Source organism: Anastrepha obliqua, chromosome 2, assembly GCF_027943255.1.
Source record: "Anastrepha obliqua isolate idAnaObli1 chromosome 2, idAnaObli1_1.0, whole genome shotgun sequence".
Classification (NCBI taxonomy): Eukaryota; Metazoa; Arthropoda; class Insecta; order Diptera; family Tephritidae; genus Anastrepha; species Anastrepha obliqua.
In genome coordinates, this window is record NC_072893.1 from 8309983 (window position 1) to 8326914 (window position 16932).

Below are 16932 nucleotides of genomic sequence, written 5' to 3' on the forward strand. Positions count from 1 at the left end.
AAATGACTGGACTATTTATTTATATGGCGAAAATGTGAAAAGTTATCAAAAATCAAGCAGAATTTCGAGCCACTTCAAACTTCCAACAAATTCTAATACTACTAGAACCTAATAAAACATCGAGCTAATTTTTTTCTGAAAATCCTTTTGAAAAATTTGTTAAATTTTTATAAATCTACAAAGTTTGAAACTTTTATTCATATGGTGAATGAAATATTTTAATAAAATGGTTTAATGAAACTAAAAAATTAACAAAAGAGAAGTATTTAAAACTGATCAAAATATCGCGTATCTATTATTTGCATCATGGGTGTGTGTATGCTCATATCTGTGTACAATAAAAAGCAAACGTTCTTGTTAGTTCAATGAAAATTTCGTAATGAATTTATGACAGCATTCGAATTCATGTCAATGACTATGTCAAACAAAATTTTATTAGTATGCGATTACTTACATATTTGCATACGCAACTGAGCGAATATGATTGATTGCTCTAGAAAAGCACAAGTTGCGATTTCTCAAATTGCTTTATATGCTTTTAATAAATTAGCTTGATTTTTAGTCTTATTTCTACTCACAACCAGATATGTTTTCAATGCATTACATATTTACATATAAATATATTTACAAATAGACACACCAACTTTTACGTTCACTTGTACTTTGTTCTAAGCCAATATTATGTGTCCACTTATGAATACATACATATATGTACGTATGTATGTACCTATGTATGTACGTATAAAGTTTACATATGCGAGTCAGTTTAGAACTCGCACCGTCGGCGACTATGCAATCACTTAATTCACTTCGAATGTGCAAACGTTGTTGTTTTTTTTCCATTTGATATCTTTAAATATGCAAATCCCCTGTCCGACAGGCATTTTGAGTTTAATAACTTAGAGCGCCTGAACTGTGTGCAATTAAATACAATTATAAGTGAATGCTATTCAGCTGTGGTTGGAATGCGAGCGACTGCTGTTCGTATGCTTTGGGTGACTTGCGAACTTAACTAATAATTTAAGTATGGAAATGATGAATTTTGTAATGGCGAATTAATTGCGAAATTGCTTTATTTTCGAGTGCGAGTATCTCCAAGTATGTAAGTATGTATGATAAATGTGGTATGACTTTTATGTATGTGCGTTCATATATAGGCATTCTCGGTCCTTCTTGTTTGACTTGTGCGCCAACTAAAGGGGGAGCCTGCTTTAGAGGCTTCAAAAAATCGATTTTGACAGATTCTAGTGAGTAGTAGAACTATTCTTCTACTTTTTTGATTGATGCGATAACCGCTTAAGGGATTTTGACCGACTAGGGAACTATTATAAAATATAAGACGGCGTCCGCTCTATCCGAATGGGTTATTGTGTGATTAAAATTCTGTAGTACCGGCTTGGAAACTCACTATGGGCAAGTCATACCATAATAATAGAAAATGCTTTTGCGGTTGCCCTCCGGCGGGCAATGGCAAACCTCCGAGTGTATTTCTGCCATGAAAAAACCCCCATAAAAAAGGCGACATAAAATTTTTAACTTTTTAATCAAAATCTTTAGAAACTTCAGGGCATGCCATTTTCATCGAGATGTGTTCGGAAGTCTTTTACATCGAAGAAAATATGCGTCAGCGGAAAAAAATTGCCAAAAACCAGCGAGAATTGTAGGCCACTTGAAACTTGTACTTTGTTATCTTAATATTAAATGAATTATAAAACTGCATGCCCTGAATATTTCTAAAAATTCAGAATAAAATGTTTGAAATTTTGATGTAATTTTTTGTGAAATTTATAAATTTTTAAAAATTGAATACCCAAATATTTCTAAAGATTCTGAGTAAAATGTTTAGCCTTTTTTTGTAAAGAGTGGTTAAATTTCTAGGGCCGATGTTGAATGTGAACCACACCTAAGCGTCAAGGACATGGTTGGACTTCTTTCTTTGGGGTTATTTGAAAGAAAAGGTGTACGCCGATAAGCCAACAACAATTCAAGAGCTAAAGGATGAGATAATTCGGCACATTAACGGCATAGAACCTCAATTATGCCTCAGCGTCATCGAAAATTTGGACCATCGGATGGAGGTGTGCCGCCGAGGCCGCGGCGGCCATTTGGCCGATATATTTTGTTCTATGCGTAATTGAGCTATACCAGTATTATCATAATAAAGAGAAATGACAATAATTTCTTAAAAAAATTGTATTTTGTTCAAAAGCAACACCGGCCCTTGAAACTTAACCACCCTTTATAATTATATGTTTTTTTTTTGAAATTTATTGATTCTTTGTGAGTTTTGTTAAACGGTGGGAGTTTAAAATATACATTACTTTTAAACAATAGTGGTTACTTTCCAAGTTCAGTCATTTTCGCCGAATTATGACTTCAATCATTTATTCGAGCTTTCGCGTGTCCGGCCGACCGCAGAGTTTTCTGGTCGCTCCAAATATTTTAGTACATATAAATATAATGCACGTATTTGAGGACAACTTGAGAATAAAACTAGTTAGCTCTTATTTTAAACAAAATTTAATGAAACATCAGGAATTTTTTCACAACATTAACTCATTATATATTTACAAAATCATGCAATAAAATTTTCATTAACTGCAATAGCCTCCCCGATCCGGGCCCGAAAACGATTGCATGTCCTAATCAAATGATCCTTATTCATATTGACCATAACGGTATTAGTTATAGCCTTCAGAGAAGAAATGGTGTTAGGAGGATGTTTATTGGTTTCACGCTCAACTGCGCCCCATGCGTAGTAATCCAGGAGATTAATGACTAGAAGTCATTCGGTCATAAGTTTTGTGTTATGTGGTCATGGACATTTTCAACCATCCTTTCTGTGTCTCGCATCTTCATCGCTTTATGTGAAGGGACAGAGTATTGCTGAAAGATGTATTTGTTGTTTGTAAAGAAATGGGATGGCACGACAAGTCCTTTCTTACTCAACACACCTAAAACCATAACAGCGGATGAAAACTTCGTGTGCATAACAACAGGAATATCTGCAAGATTGAAACACATCCATCTGTCATTCTGTTCATTTCTGCGGTTGGTCTTTTGGTCTTCGTAAGAAATTTTTTTTGGTCAGAAAAATCCATAGCATCTACGGAGCTTCAGTGTGTTTAATCTTTTTTAGAAAGCTTTTTTATCGGATAACTCGCTGTTCTCGTGTTTGCTCCATCATAAACTGTCTTCTGCGCTTGATGTAGAATTTATATCTCAGATCTTCATGGATAATATCCTCAGAAGACCCTCGCACTGAAAGGGCCGCCGCCCTGGAAGGTCATCGTCACTAATCGCTTCCATTTGGTGAATAAATTCTACAATACACTTGTTCTTCTTATCTACCATGTTAGCTATCTGACAGAAATCATGAATCGTATTTGTTGTGTTAGCCAACTTATCCACAAAATCCACTTTGTAACGTCGGAAAAGTAAAATAAACCAATGAATGTTATGGTTTTTCATAAAAAACATACAATACAGTTATAAAACATTTTAAATTTACTGCTTTACCGTATTTACCGACGAAGTGGATGGAAGCTTGCCTTCTGCGGCGAAGGAAATAAATCAGATGAGAGAGGCAAGCGCAGCGGATTAGATGGATTAGTCACATGATAAGAAGAAGAAGAAGAGGTCGACCAAGAAAGATTGTTGATGAAGCTTTGCTCCACTACAGACCGTGAAGCTAAGAGAGAGAGAGAGAGGGAGAGAGAAGGAGAGAGAGAAAAGCAAAGCTTAAGAACAGACCTCTGAAATTACCCTAGCAATTCTACATAGAAGGTTAACAAAGAGGGCGACGTTAGACATGCCTAGAGGTAGTGCCTCACATTACCCCATTGGGTTTAGTTGAGTGTTTACCTAGTAAAACTGACTTGAGTGCAAAAAAATTAAATGACCTAATCTAAATCTAAATCTAATCAATCAGTAGTATATCTCACAGACTATCGATCTCAAGTATTTCTTAGGATACTCTAATTGATTGTTGATAGTTGAAATAAATATGAACTGGGTTGTTAAAAAATATTGAGTGCTTCTCAAAGAGTCCTACTTCTCGTCTCTCCTTTCCTCTACATTCTTATTCACTCATTTCACAAATACAATTTTTTTATAAGCGTTTCTCGCATAATTGTATACCCTTCAGAACCAAAGAATCAATTAATTTGTTTCAAAACTATAAGGCAAATGAGTTTCCAACTGTCAGCGTTAGCCAGTGGCAGTACTACAGCACATTTCTGCGGTCAATGCAGGAAATACTACACTACAGTAAATACTGCACAATAAGCTTTGGGGTTCGATATGAGAGGGCGCTGGTACTAACCTATTTTTTTTTTTTTTTGTTGGTTTTGTTATGTTGGTACACTCTTCATATGAAGGTATGTGAAGTTTCATTTCAATCTGTCAATTCATTCTTTGTTTACGAGACATTTAGTATCGTCGAGCCACAGCATTTTCCACATTGGAAAAAATCAAATTTCGTCCAGTTATTGAATTTTTATTTTTGGAAGGTTTAAAAGCAAAGGAAATTAATGGATAAATGTTGAAAGTGTGTAAGGACTTTTCGTCATTAATTAGTGCAGTAGAAAAATGGGTTGCTGAATTTAAATGTGATCGTACAAGCCTTGAAGACAATCCATGTCAAGGACGTCCAAAAACAACAACAACACCAGAAAACATAGAAAAGCTACTGGATACCATATTTGAAAATCGTCGAGTAACTGAAAGAGATTTGGTGAAAGCCCTACGCATCTCATTGGGCAGAGTAAGCAATATTTTGATTGAAGTATTGGGTTTCAGAAAGCTGAAGACACAATGGATGCCGCATTCTCAAACAATGGAACAAAAACACATTCGAATGCGTCTTTCTCAGTAATCTGCAACATTTAGGGCGTTTTCGAAAGAAAAGAGTGGATTTCGTGCATCGAATCTTCACTATAGATGAGACTTGGGTCTATCACCATGATTCTAAATAAAAAAAGGAGCTAAGGAGTGGTGTGAACCTGCTTCCTGGGCTCTGAAACGAGTATGTGCCCAGAAATCGGTCGAGAAGGAGTTGGCATCAGTTTTTAGGGATGCGAATGGAATTCCGTTTGTGGATTACTCGCAAACTAGTAAAAAAATAAATACTCAATATTATTGTAACTTTTTAGTCCTGCAATGGCCAGTCTAGAGCAATGAAAAGCTGCCTCCGTCCTGGACAAAAGGCATCATAGTGAAGCTGCACAAAAAAGGCGACCTACGTGACTGCGGGAACTGGCGAGGAATGACTCTACTTAACACCATCTACAAAGTTTTAGCCGTAATCATACAAAACAGACTCAAAGATATCGAACGCTCCTTAAGAGATGAGCAAGCTGGTTTTCGCCCTCACCGAAGCTGTGTTGACCAAGGCAGCACACTTCGGATTATAGTAGAACAATCAGTTGAGTGGCGCTCCCCGCTCTACACTGTTCATAGCCTTTAAGAAGGCACTCGACACTATCAAACGAGACGCAATATGGCTGGCACTAAGTAGAAAGGGAGTTCCCGCCAAGATAATCCGCCTCATCAAAGCCCTCTACGAGAACTCTGAACTGGCAGTGCTTCACAAAGGCGATATCAGCGATCCATTCACTACAAACGCAGGCGAAAGGCAAAGTTGTCCCCTGTCGCCCCTTCTCTTTGCCATCGTCCTTGATGACATCACGAACTTACTAACTGACCCTGCACAAAAAGGCAGCGTATGGAGTTTCATGAGACATCTTGAGGACCTCCACTTCGCCGATGACATCTGCCTCCTCTCTCACAAACTCTCTGATATGCAAGCGACGGCGGACAAACTAGTGGCGCTAGTATGCATTGTCGGACTGGAGGTCTACATCGCGAAGACCAAGGCCATGAGAGTTAACCACAATAACACAAGGCAGATATTGGTTGACGGATGCCCGGTGGAATTCGTTGAAAGCTTCTGCTACCTCGGCTACATCATCACGGCAGATGGTGGAGGAGATGAAGATGTCAACTGCAGGCTAAACAAAGCAAGGGTGGCATTCGGAAGAATGCAAACAGTATGGGGGAGTTTGCAAATCTCCAGGCGAATCTAAGAATATGCGGCTCATGCATGAAGCCCCTATTGTTGTACGGAAGCGAAACGTGGCTGGTCTCTAACAACATCACACAGTGGGTACACTCATTTATCAACAAAAGCCTCTGCATCATCTGCAGAATATTCTGTCCAAACACCATCAGAAGCCACGCACTGTGGATATTAACAATTGAGGTACCCATTCTTAGGCAAAGCTAACGAAGAAAGTGGTGATGAATAGTTCACATACTGAGAAAACCACCAGATGGCATCACGAAAATGGCACTGGACTGGAGCCCGCAAGGAAGCAGAGGTCGCTGTCAACCAAAAACATTTGGAGAAGGTCAATGTTGCGCGAACTAGCAGATATCGACATTTCATGGGACGGTGCAAAAACAACAGCACATAACCGTGTACGATGGAAGAGTCTTGTCGAGGCCTTATGCTCCCGAGAGGAGTGAACAAGGAAAAACAAAAAAAAATTGTAACGTTTTAGACCAGCTGAAGGAAAAAGTTGGTGAAAAACGGCACAGTTTGCTAAAGGAAAACAAATTTTTTTCTTCAGGTCAATGCGCCGGGCATTTGACAATGGCTACAATCCTTGAATTAAAGTTCGAATTGTTGGAGCATCCACTTTATTCACCAGGTTTGGCCGCTAGCGACTTCCACCTGTTTTCAAACCTAAAAAATACATGCATGGAAACGTTTTTCATTAAATGCGAAAAATAAGCGAAAATGTAAAAGTCAATCCCGCAGTACAACTACAGTACTACATTTACGAAAAATCCCCAATATTTTGGTTATCAAACAACCGTTATGTTACCAAAGTTTTCCTACACTACTGCACTAGCGCCAATGAGTGAAAAGTTGCTGAAGTCTTTCGCAAGTGACATTCACAGCAACAGAAGTAAACATTTTGATAATATTTTCGGATTATAATTAAATTAACAATGCAAACATAAATTCAGTGCTAAGCATTGCGAGATGATATAATAAGAGATAATACGCATAATATGCAAATTACTCGTTCGAATCTACACCTATAATTTTTTGGTATCTCCACATACAAGTGCACATATCCACCGTACAAGCCAACTCAATTATTCATGAGCGCAATATTTTCAAATATTTATTGTTATGTAAATTAAATAGCAATATGGCATGGCATGCATTTAACTCAATTTGTGCCAAATTCGAATTGCAAATACGAGTAAATGCCAGCTCGTCGGAGATTCTCGCTCCTTGCAAGGGCAAAATTGGGTTTGCATCTCACTGCAGGCTAAGCAAATTCATAGTCTTTCCGGGTTCAAGGCAGCAATTTATTGCATGAACGTAAATACTTGTATGTAAATACACACAACATGCACACATACACACAATATTTGCATGGCAGGCGTGTATGAGTGCGTTCATTTGATAAAACGACTTATTTGGCTTTAGCAGTTTTTTTTACTTTTAGACCAACGAGAGCTGAGTTTCATAGAAATTTTCAAGATTTTCACATAACTTTTATTGAGACACACACACACACATATATACATAAACATGCATGTTCTTAAGCTACAGATGTGAAAACTATTAGTTGAAACAAAGCAATTAGAAGCATCGTTTAACAGGTAGAAAGTGTTAAGTCAATTTAAGTCATTTTTCAGAAGTTCATTAATGTTTGTATGTATGTCTATGTGTATGTGTCCCTGCGTATGCAGCGTGTTGCAAATATTTTCTTAACCTTTAGAGACACCTTCATTGTTTATTTACACACCGGCAGAAAATTCGCTCATCCAAATACACAAATAAAGACATACATACATACATAATCGTATGTTATATCACATGCGAAAGCGTTTTGTATGTCTAGCAGATTAAGATGCATTTGCAGCCAGCGAAAATCCGCTTATAAATATGTGTAAATTTCTTTAAGGCATGTTCACACGTGCGGCAGGTAATCACAGCAAACAAACATATATGTATAAGTAAAAAATATATGTATGAACATTAGGGTGGTCCAAAAAAAAATTTGTATGCTGCCGCCCCCCAAAATAGTAAAGAATGAAAAATAAAAAGACCCGTATTTTTTTTTTTTTAATCAGACCATATTTAATGGTGCCGCCGGGGCTTTGAAATATCCCATGTATTTTGCATGGGAAAAAAATACTTTTTCGTAGATTTCATGTAAAAACCTGGAAAATGATTATATTTTAACCGGATAACTCAGTTTCTCTTCATAATTGGTCAGGGAATAACAACCAATTATGAAATAATTAATTTTTTTTGTATTAACTATTTTCATAAAAGTAATATAAAATATTGTTTTTCGATTTTTTCTTAGATTTTCGTTTTATGGGGGCTTTTTGGGGTTCTATAAAAAATAGTTAATACAAAAAAATTAATTATTTCATAATTGGTTGTTATTCCCTGACCAATTATGAAGAGAAACTGAGGTATCCGGTTAAAATATATTCATTTTCCAGGTTTTTACATGAAATCTACGAAAAAGTATTTTTTTCCCATGCAAAATACATGGGATATTTCAAAGCCCCGGCGGCACCATTAAATATGGTCTGATTAAAAAAAAAAAAATACGGGTCTTTTTATTTTTCATTCTTTACCATTATGGGGGGCGGCAGCATAAAAATTTTAATATAAATTTTTTCCCATGCATTTTTGGACCACCCTAATGAACATTCATTTGCCCTACCAGCAAGTATTGTAGTTCATGCACTTATGGATGCAGTTATACGAGTACTAGTTCCAAAGCGACTAGTATCGGCCCAGTTGCAAAATGGTTAACTAGTGGTGTTTGCAAAGCACATATTTTTCTTTTATGTTTGTTGTACTTTTATTTCTATTATGTTTTAAAATTTAGATAATTAATAATTTTTATTTGCAGATATATTTATTAAAGCAGATATTACATGGTGGCGCAAAATTAAGCACCCTATCGGAAGATTTATAAATTTTGCAATTGGCGTCATATATCTATTATATTATCTATTATATTTGACGTTTGTGAACTAGACAGCTGTAATATACAAAGAGAGAAGCAATGAGGCGCGTGAAAGTCAAAATAAATATTTCCATCACTCAAATTATTTTTTTTATTTAGTAAAAAATTAATATACTCAAAAATATTTAACTCTGCGCCATCTAGCATTAATGAGATTAGCAAAAGCAATGTTTTAGTTTATAATAAAATATTTTTTCAACGCTCCATTAACAGTTTGCATTGACTTTTCCAACTCATCCAAAACTAGGAATTTTCGATACAAATTGAACTAGAATTTTTTTGTCGATTATCCACTGTTTATTAAACTATTAATTCATTACCTGTTAAAAATACATTCGAAAAGAATGTAAACTAATCTGGCTGCAAAGTAAACCAGTAATTATAATTAAATAGTATTTGACTAGACGTCTAGAAGGATATTTTTATTAGGTGCGCAACTAAGTTCCCGCTGTTTGTCAATAGATGCCGCCAGCAGTGTGTGCTAGTCGATTCTAACAAAACCTAAACGTCATAAACCAAGCTTGGACATATGGTAAACAAACTGCTTCGACACATTAGTGATTTTGTTTTGGTAACATTACTTTTGGTTTTGTGAAAATGTCTAATTTTGTTCCGAATAATCGTCATTTGCGGGAAGTGTTGATTTTCCTCTCTCATTCGAAAAAAACGGCGGCTGAAGCGCATGGAGACATCGAGAGCTACAAAAAGTTTATGGAGATGCTGCTTTAAGTGAAACAACGTGCAGAGATTGGTTCCGCCGCTTCAAATACGGTGATTTTAATGTTGATGACCGTCCGCGTGAAGGAAGGCCAAAAACCTTCGAAGACGCTGAATTGGAGGCATTGCTCCGTGTCAATGAGGATCCGTGTCAAACGCAAGAAGAACTTGTTTCAGTATTAGGAGTTATCCGCCAATCCATTTCCAAGCGATTGCATGCTTTTGGAATGATTCAGAAACAGGGGACTTGGGTTCCTTATGAGTTAAAACCAAGGGATGTTGAAAGTCGTTTTTTTTCTTTTTCGCCTGTGAACAACTGCTCCAGCGGCAACAAAGGAAAGGTTTTCTTTATTGCATCGTGACGGGTGATGAAAAATGGATTCATTAAAGCAATCCAAAGAAAAGAAAGTCATGGGGATTGCCCGGTCATGCTTCTACGTCGTCACCTCGGCCGAATATTCACGCTGCGAAGGTTATGCTATGTATCCAAATCACTGGGGATCGGTATCGACTTCAATTGATGCGATTAAGCCGAGCACTGTGCGAGAAGCGGCCGCAATACGCGAAGAAGCATGAAAAAGTTATTCTACAGCATGACAACGCTCGGCCTCTCGTTGCGAAACCCGTTAAAACCTAACTGGAAACACTGAAATGGGAAATCCTACCCCACCCGCCATATTCTCCAGATATTGCGCCGTCCGATTATCACCTGTTCCGATGGATGGCACATGGTCTAGCTGACCAGCAGTTCCATTCAAATGGCTTGATCCGTGGATAGCCTCAAAAGATGAACAGTTTTACCGCGACGGTATACGAGATCTACCAGAAAGATGGGAAAAAATAGCCAGCGATGGGCAATACTTTCAAAGATTCACTTGTAACCATTTTTTCAGAATAAAGTTGTATTTTCATCGAAAAAACAGCGACAACTTAGTTGCGCACCTAAAACATGCTTCATTGACTATGAAAAGGCTTTTGATAAGGTACTGCACACAAAACTATTCGGCAGTTTAAGACAAATGGACATAGATGAAAGAGAAATAAGCTGCATTTCCAACTTGTATTGCGGCCAAACTGCGAACGCGAGACTACAAAATGAGATGACGAGTGATATTGCATTCAATGGGGGGGTTCGCCAAGGATGTGTTTTCTTACTAATTTTATATGAGTCTATACTTGGAGGCCGCCATAGCCGAATGGGTTGGTGCGTGATTAACATTTGGAATTCATAGAGAGAACGTTGGTTCGAATCTCGGTGAAACACCAAAATTAAGAAAAAACATTTATCTAATAGCGGTCGCCCCTCGGCAGGCAATGGCAAACCTCCGAGTGTATTTCTGCCATGAAAAAGCTCCTCATAAAAATATCTGCCGTTTGGAGTCGGCTTGAAACTGTTGGTCTCTCCATTTGTGGAACAACATCAAGACGCACGCCACAAATAGGAGGAGGAGCTCGGCCAAACACCCAAAAAGAGTGTACGCGCCAATTATATATATATATACTTGAATATATATTTTTAGAAGCTTTGGCATCAGCTAATTTAGGAATAAAAGTCAACAAAATTAGTGGAACCAAATGACAATGACGAAATTAATTAAAGTCAGCGAAAAAAGTCTGCAATACTGCCTAAGTATTAACACCCAAAAAACCAAATTTATGACTGTTTCAAAAAACTCTCAACAAATTACCAATTTAAACATTTATGTATATGGTAATCCTATCAAAAGAGTACCGCGATTAAAGTCCCTAGGATGGCGGATTAAAGAAAAATGGACAAATGACAAAGAAATGTTCTGGCGGATTGAAGCAGCGAGGGAAGCTTCCTTCAATTACAGGAAAGTTTTTTCTCCCCTGAACACGAAGTGAGGTTCACGATACCTTAACTGTTACGTTTGGTACGTTTTGATATACGTCGTGGAGGCATAGATACTAAAGGTAAGGTGTATAAATACATTAGAGGCGTTTGAGTTGTGTTGCTATCGACGGATAATGAAAATATCGTGGGCAGACAAATTTAGTAACAAAGGAATTTTAACGAAGCTTAGAAAGGAAAGAGGAATTTTACTAACGATAAAGCGCCGCAAAACCGCATATTTTGGTCATATTATGCCTGGTCCTAAATATGAAATGTTGCAGCTGATTATTCAAGGTAACATCGAAGAGACGCGCGAACGGATTGGAAGGAAGCAAATATCTTGGCCACATATCATAAATGTAAAAAAATAAAGAATTATTTATCATATTTGTATTAATTAAAATAAAAAAAATAAATAATTGGCGCGTACACTTCTGTTAGGTGTTTGGCCGAGCTCCTCCTCCTATTTGTGGTGTGCGTCTTGATGTTGTTCCACAAATGGAGGGACCTACAGTTTCAAGCCGACTCCGAACGGCAGATATTTTTATGAGGAGCTTTTTCATGGCAGAAATACACTCGGAGGTTTGCCATTGCCTGCCGAGGGGCGACCGCTATTAGAAAAATGTTTTTTTATTAATTTTGCTTTCACCGAGTATTGTATTAATTACTGAATAATTTATTACTGTGATCTCTTACATTCTGTATTAAGAATTTACAAATAAAGAAGAAGTATTTGAATGCAGAGTACATATAGAATATATTTGTACACACAGCAGCAAGAAAAAAGAACACTAGTAGTGTTGTCCGGTTTTGACTATTTCCCATTTTTTATTTGAATGTTCAGTTTTTTTCATAAAGTACACCTCATTTTCTGAGGAAAAATGTATAGAATGAGTAAGCAAACACCCCTGAAAAAAGATGTCAGCACTACCGTCCGAAAGCTTGACGCCTAGATGTCAGTATGGAATAGTTCCTAGACAGCACCTTCTCTTATGTCATCTTTGACACTTGTCAAGGAAACATATGTACACTTTTACACGATAGAACAAGGCATTGAAATTATTGAAACTTATTAAGGAAAAAGTCGATCCTTAAACACAACTCATCCCAAAATTCGTAATTGTTTTGGTGTAAATAGTCGTCCGAATAATATTTTTTTGTTTAAGCTTGTATTTTTTACTAAATTTATTTTTTTGTTCAACTTTTTTTGGGAAATATTTTAATTTTTCCATAAGAACTTTTATTTTTTTGCTAAAATTTTTATTTTTTTGTAAATTTTGTTATTAAGAATCTTCTTTTTTTGTAAATTTTTTTATTAAAAATTTAATTTAATTTCTTTATCAAAAATTTAATTTTGTTATAATATTTTTGTTTTGTAAATTTTTTATTATTATTACAATATTTGTTTTTTGTTAAAATTTCTTTTTTGTTAAAAATTTTATTTTTTGTTAAAAATTTTACTTATTGTTAAGAATTTTATTTTTGTAAAATTTTTTATACTTTTTTGTTAAAGCTTGTATTTTTTACTAAATTTGTTTTTTTGTTCAACTTTTTTTTTGGGAAATATTTTCTTTTCTCCATTGGAAATTTTATTTTTTTGCTAAAATTTTTATGGTTTGTAAATCTTTTTGTTAAAAATCTTTTTTTTATTAAAAAAATTAATTTTTTTATTAAAAATTTAACTTTTTAAAAAATTTTTTTTTGTTAATGTTTTATTACTATTATTTTTTTTTTGTTAAAAAGTTTAGTTTTGTAAAATTACTTATGTACATTTTTATTTTTTTGTAAATTTTGTATTAAAAACTTTCTTTTTTTGTAAAAAATTAAATTTTTTTGTAATCATTTTTTTTTTAATTTTATTTTTTTGTTACAAAACCTTCTTGTTTTTGTAAAAAATTTATTTTTTATATTACTAATTTAATTTTTTGTTAAATTTTTTGTTTGTAAATTTTTTATTATTATTATTTTAGTTTTTTGTTAACAATTTTATTTTTTGTTAAAAATTTCATTTTTTGTTGATTTTTTTTTCGTAAAAAATTTAATTTTTTTATTAAGAATCTTTTTTGTTGTAAAAAAATTATGTTTTATATTAAAAATTTTATTTTTTTGTTAAATTTTTTGTTTGTAAATTTTTATTATTATGTTTTAGTCTTTTGTTAAAAATTTTATTTTTATAAAATTTTTTATATTTTTATTATATTTTATTTTTTTTTTGTTAAGGCTTGTATTTTTTACTAAATTAGTTGTTTAGTTGAATTTTTTTAGGAAATATTTTCAATTTTACATTAGAAACTTTATTTTTTGCAGAAATTTTTTTTTTGTAAATTTTTTTTTTTGAAAATCTACTTTTTTTGTAAAAAAAATTAAGTTAATTAAAAATTGTATTTTTTTATTAAATTTTTTTTTTATAAACATCTTATTTTGTTTTGCAAATTATTTTATTTCATTGTTATTATTATTATTACTTTTATTTTATTTTGTTGTTAATAATATATATATTTTTTTTAATTTAATTTTTTTGTTAAAAATAGTATTTGTTGATTAAAATTTTTATACAGAACTCAAATCACTTGACTTAGAGCGTCATCTGGTGGCTGTTCCGACAACTTTTTAATCAAGGTGGTATACTACGCTTCTTTTCCTATTACTCCCTATCACCCCTTCACTTTCCGATTAACATCCCAAACTAGTGCTTTACGTCGCCTCTTATGCAAACCTTTTTAATGGCTTAATGTCATTGCCTGCCGAGAGATGAAGCTTCTCCATGGCTGTGATGCATAAATTATACAAACAAACATACGCATACATATGCATGGGTGTAAATATTTCTATATTTGACGTCTACCAAATAATTATGACACTATGAAAGCCGACACTAATTTCTGTCTTTACGTACTCGTCTTCACACAATGGAATGAAGAGTTAAAAATTAACACTTAAATTTTTTTCGCTCGCTTACCAAGAAATTGATATGCCTGTTAGCGTCAGCAACCAGAAATAGAGAATTAAAAAATATGTGTGAAATTTAATAGCGTTTATGCCATAGAAACTTGACTGCAATAAATAAGTTCGTACACAACTCACTTTCCTCGAATTATTCACACTTTGCTGCTGATTCTATTCTGGGAGCGCAATCTATCGCCGTATTTATTTGAATTTAAACACTTCTGAAAAATATATATCTGCTTAGCACTCTGTTTGATTTAAAACGCAATATGCCCAAAAAAGAAGGCTATGCTTCCCTCCTCTCTTGCATGCCCAACGATTATCGCACGCGTGCCACATATGCTTCTATTGCGAACAATGTCAATGGCTGTTATGCAGCAATTTGGAAAAAAATAAAAATACCGAAATCATCTTCACACACACACACACGCACAACGATCACATCAAGCAAGTAACCATAAATTGGAATTGACAAAAAGGTGGCTGAACTCCTTGGTGACCGAATCATCAAATGCGGCAGCTGTGGCAAGGATAATAGCGATAAGCAGTTGTGAATGATGACAGCAATTGACGACAACCGGCGACGGCATTGGTAACAAATACGAAACTATAAGAATCATAAAACTGTGGGGGCGGTAAGTAAGTCGCATATGTCTACTGCCATAATAGGCTCATTTGACGTCAATGTCAACGAGTTGTAGCAAATGGCTGCGTTGAGCATAATTCGTGCAGTTAGAAGTGGTTCGATTGAGCAGTGAAGCGTAAGCAATGGCTCATGTTTGAGAATAGCTAAAATCCGTGAATTAAAGTTCGAATTGTTGAAGTATCCAACGTATTCATCAGATTTGGCCCCTAGCGACTTCCATCTGTTTCTAGACCTAAAAAAATACATGCGTGGAAAGCGTTTTTCATCAAATGATGAGGTCATAACAGCTGCAGCAGCGTTTTCTGCAACCCTTCCAGATTCGCACTTCAGCGATGGAATTCATAAATTGTAAACTCGTTGTATTTTTTTCAGGGACTCTATACTGAATAATAAAGTATATTTCGAACCATAAAATTGTCTTTTTATTATCAAACCGCAAAACTTATTGAACAACTTAGTATATGAAATATTAAGAGTTTTAGTTTGCAGCATAGAAAGCATAGAGACTTACAATAATCATAACACAATCGCTCTTCTAATGCCCACTTCTGGACGATTTCTTTCCTTAAATGGTCCAGTCTTTAAGAGCATAGGGAATATTAGCCCAGGTTAATTTACGGTGGTTGTTACCCTCCATAGCATGCAGAGAGGGCCCACTTAGCACTGGAAACCCCTTGAGGTACCACTAATTTGGGCTCAAATTCCTCCTCTAATTTCTAGTGTGATAAAAACACTTTGCCTCTCGGATAAATTATAAAATTCTGTGGATGGTGCCGATTCCAAGTCTGCCAGGCATTCAAAGAAGTAAGAGTTTCGACAGCGATGTCGCATTCTGGCAAAAGCGGAACAGTGGCATAGTAAGTGTTCCACGTTATCCACATCCTCATCAACGCAGTAGCTGCAACAGCAGCCATTAGAGGAAAACCTCTTGCGTTTCCCACATGTTTCCATAGGCAGTGCTCGGTGATGATACCAACAAGCGTACTAATGAAAGGGCGGTCTGGATTGATTAGGGATCCAGTTTTGCGCTCTATTCTTCTACTCCAGAACTCTCTAGTTAGCTCTGAGGTTTTGGAAAGGTTTTGGAGTCCATTCACTGTTGCTTTGCGCGATGCAGGCCAGAGCTTGCCTGAGAATATAGGGCAGAATTGACTAACGAAATTGGTGTAAATTCCGGGAATGTCTCTGCGTTCAGGTACCCAGACAACATTTATTCGCTTAGTCAACTCATCCGGCTGCTTTTTTGAGTGAAATTTCTTGGTACTGTAGCGAGTTTATGGAAACTCAACTGTCAAACCCTCAAACTCACAGCTAAGTCTTTCTGATCGTCAAACCTTGCTTGGCAACTAGAACTATATTAGAGCTGGCGCCGAGGTTTTGAAGTCTTAATGATTTTTGAAGCTTCGTTCATCTGTTTTTGACAAAATTATATAATATGTATATATATTGGCCAAGTTCCGCATCCTAGTTGCTTACTTACTGCCACAATTGCACAATAAGTGGTTCCCGATAGCTCGAAGGCTCCAAAGAGTACTGCTTAGTAGAAACTCTTGATGTATTCAACACCGCGAATTGGGCAAAAATCCTGGACGCATTCGACAAGATTGGAGTATCTCCTCATCTGCGAGCAATTATACGAAGCTACTTCGAAGAACGCGTACTGGATAACGACACAGCAGCAGGCAGGAAGATTT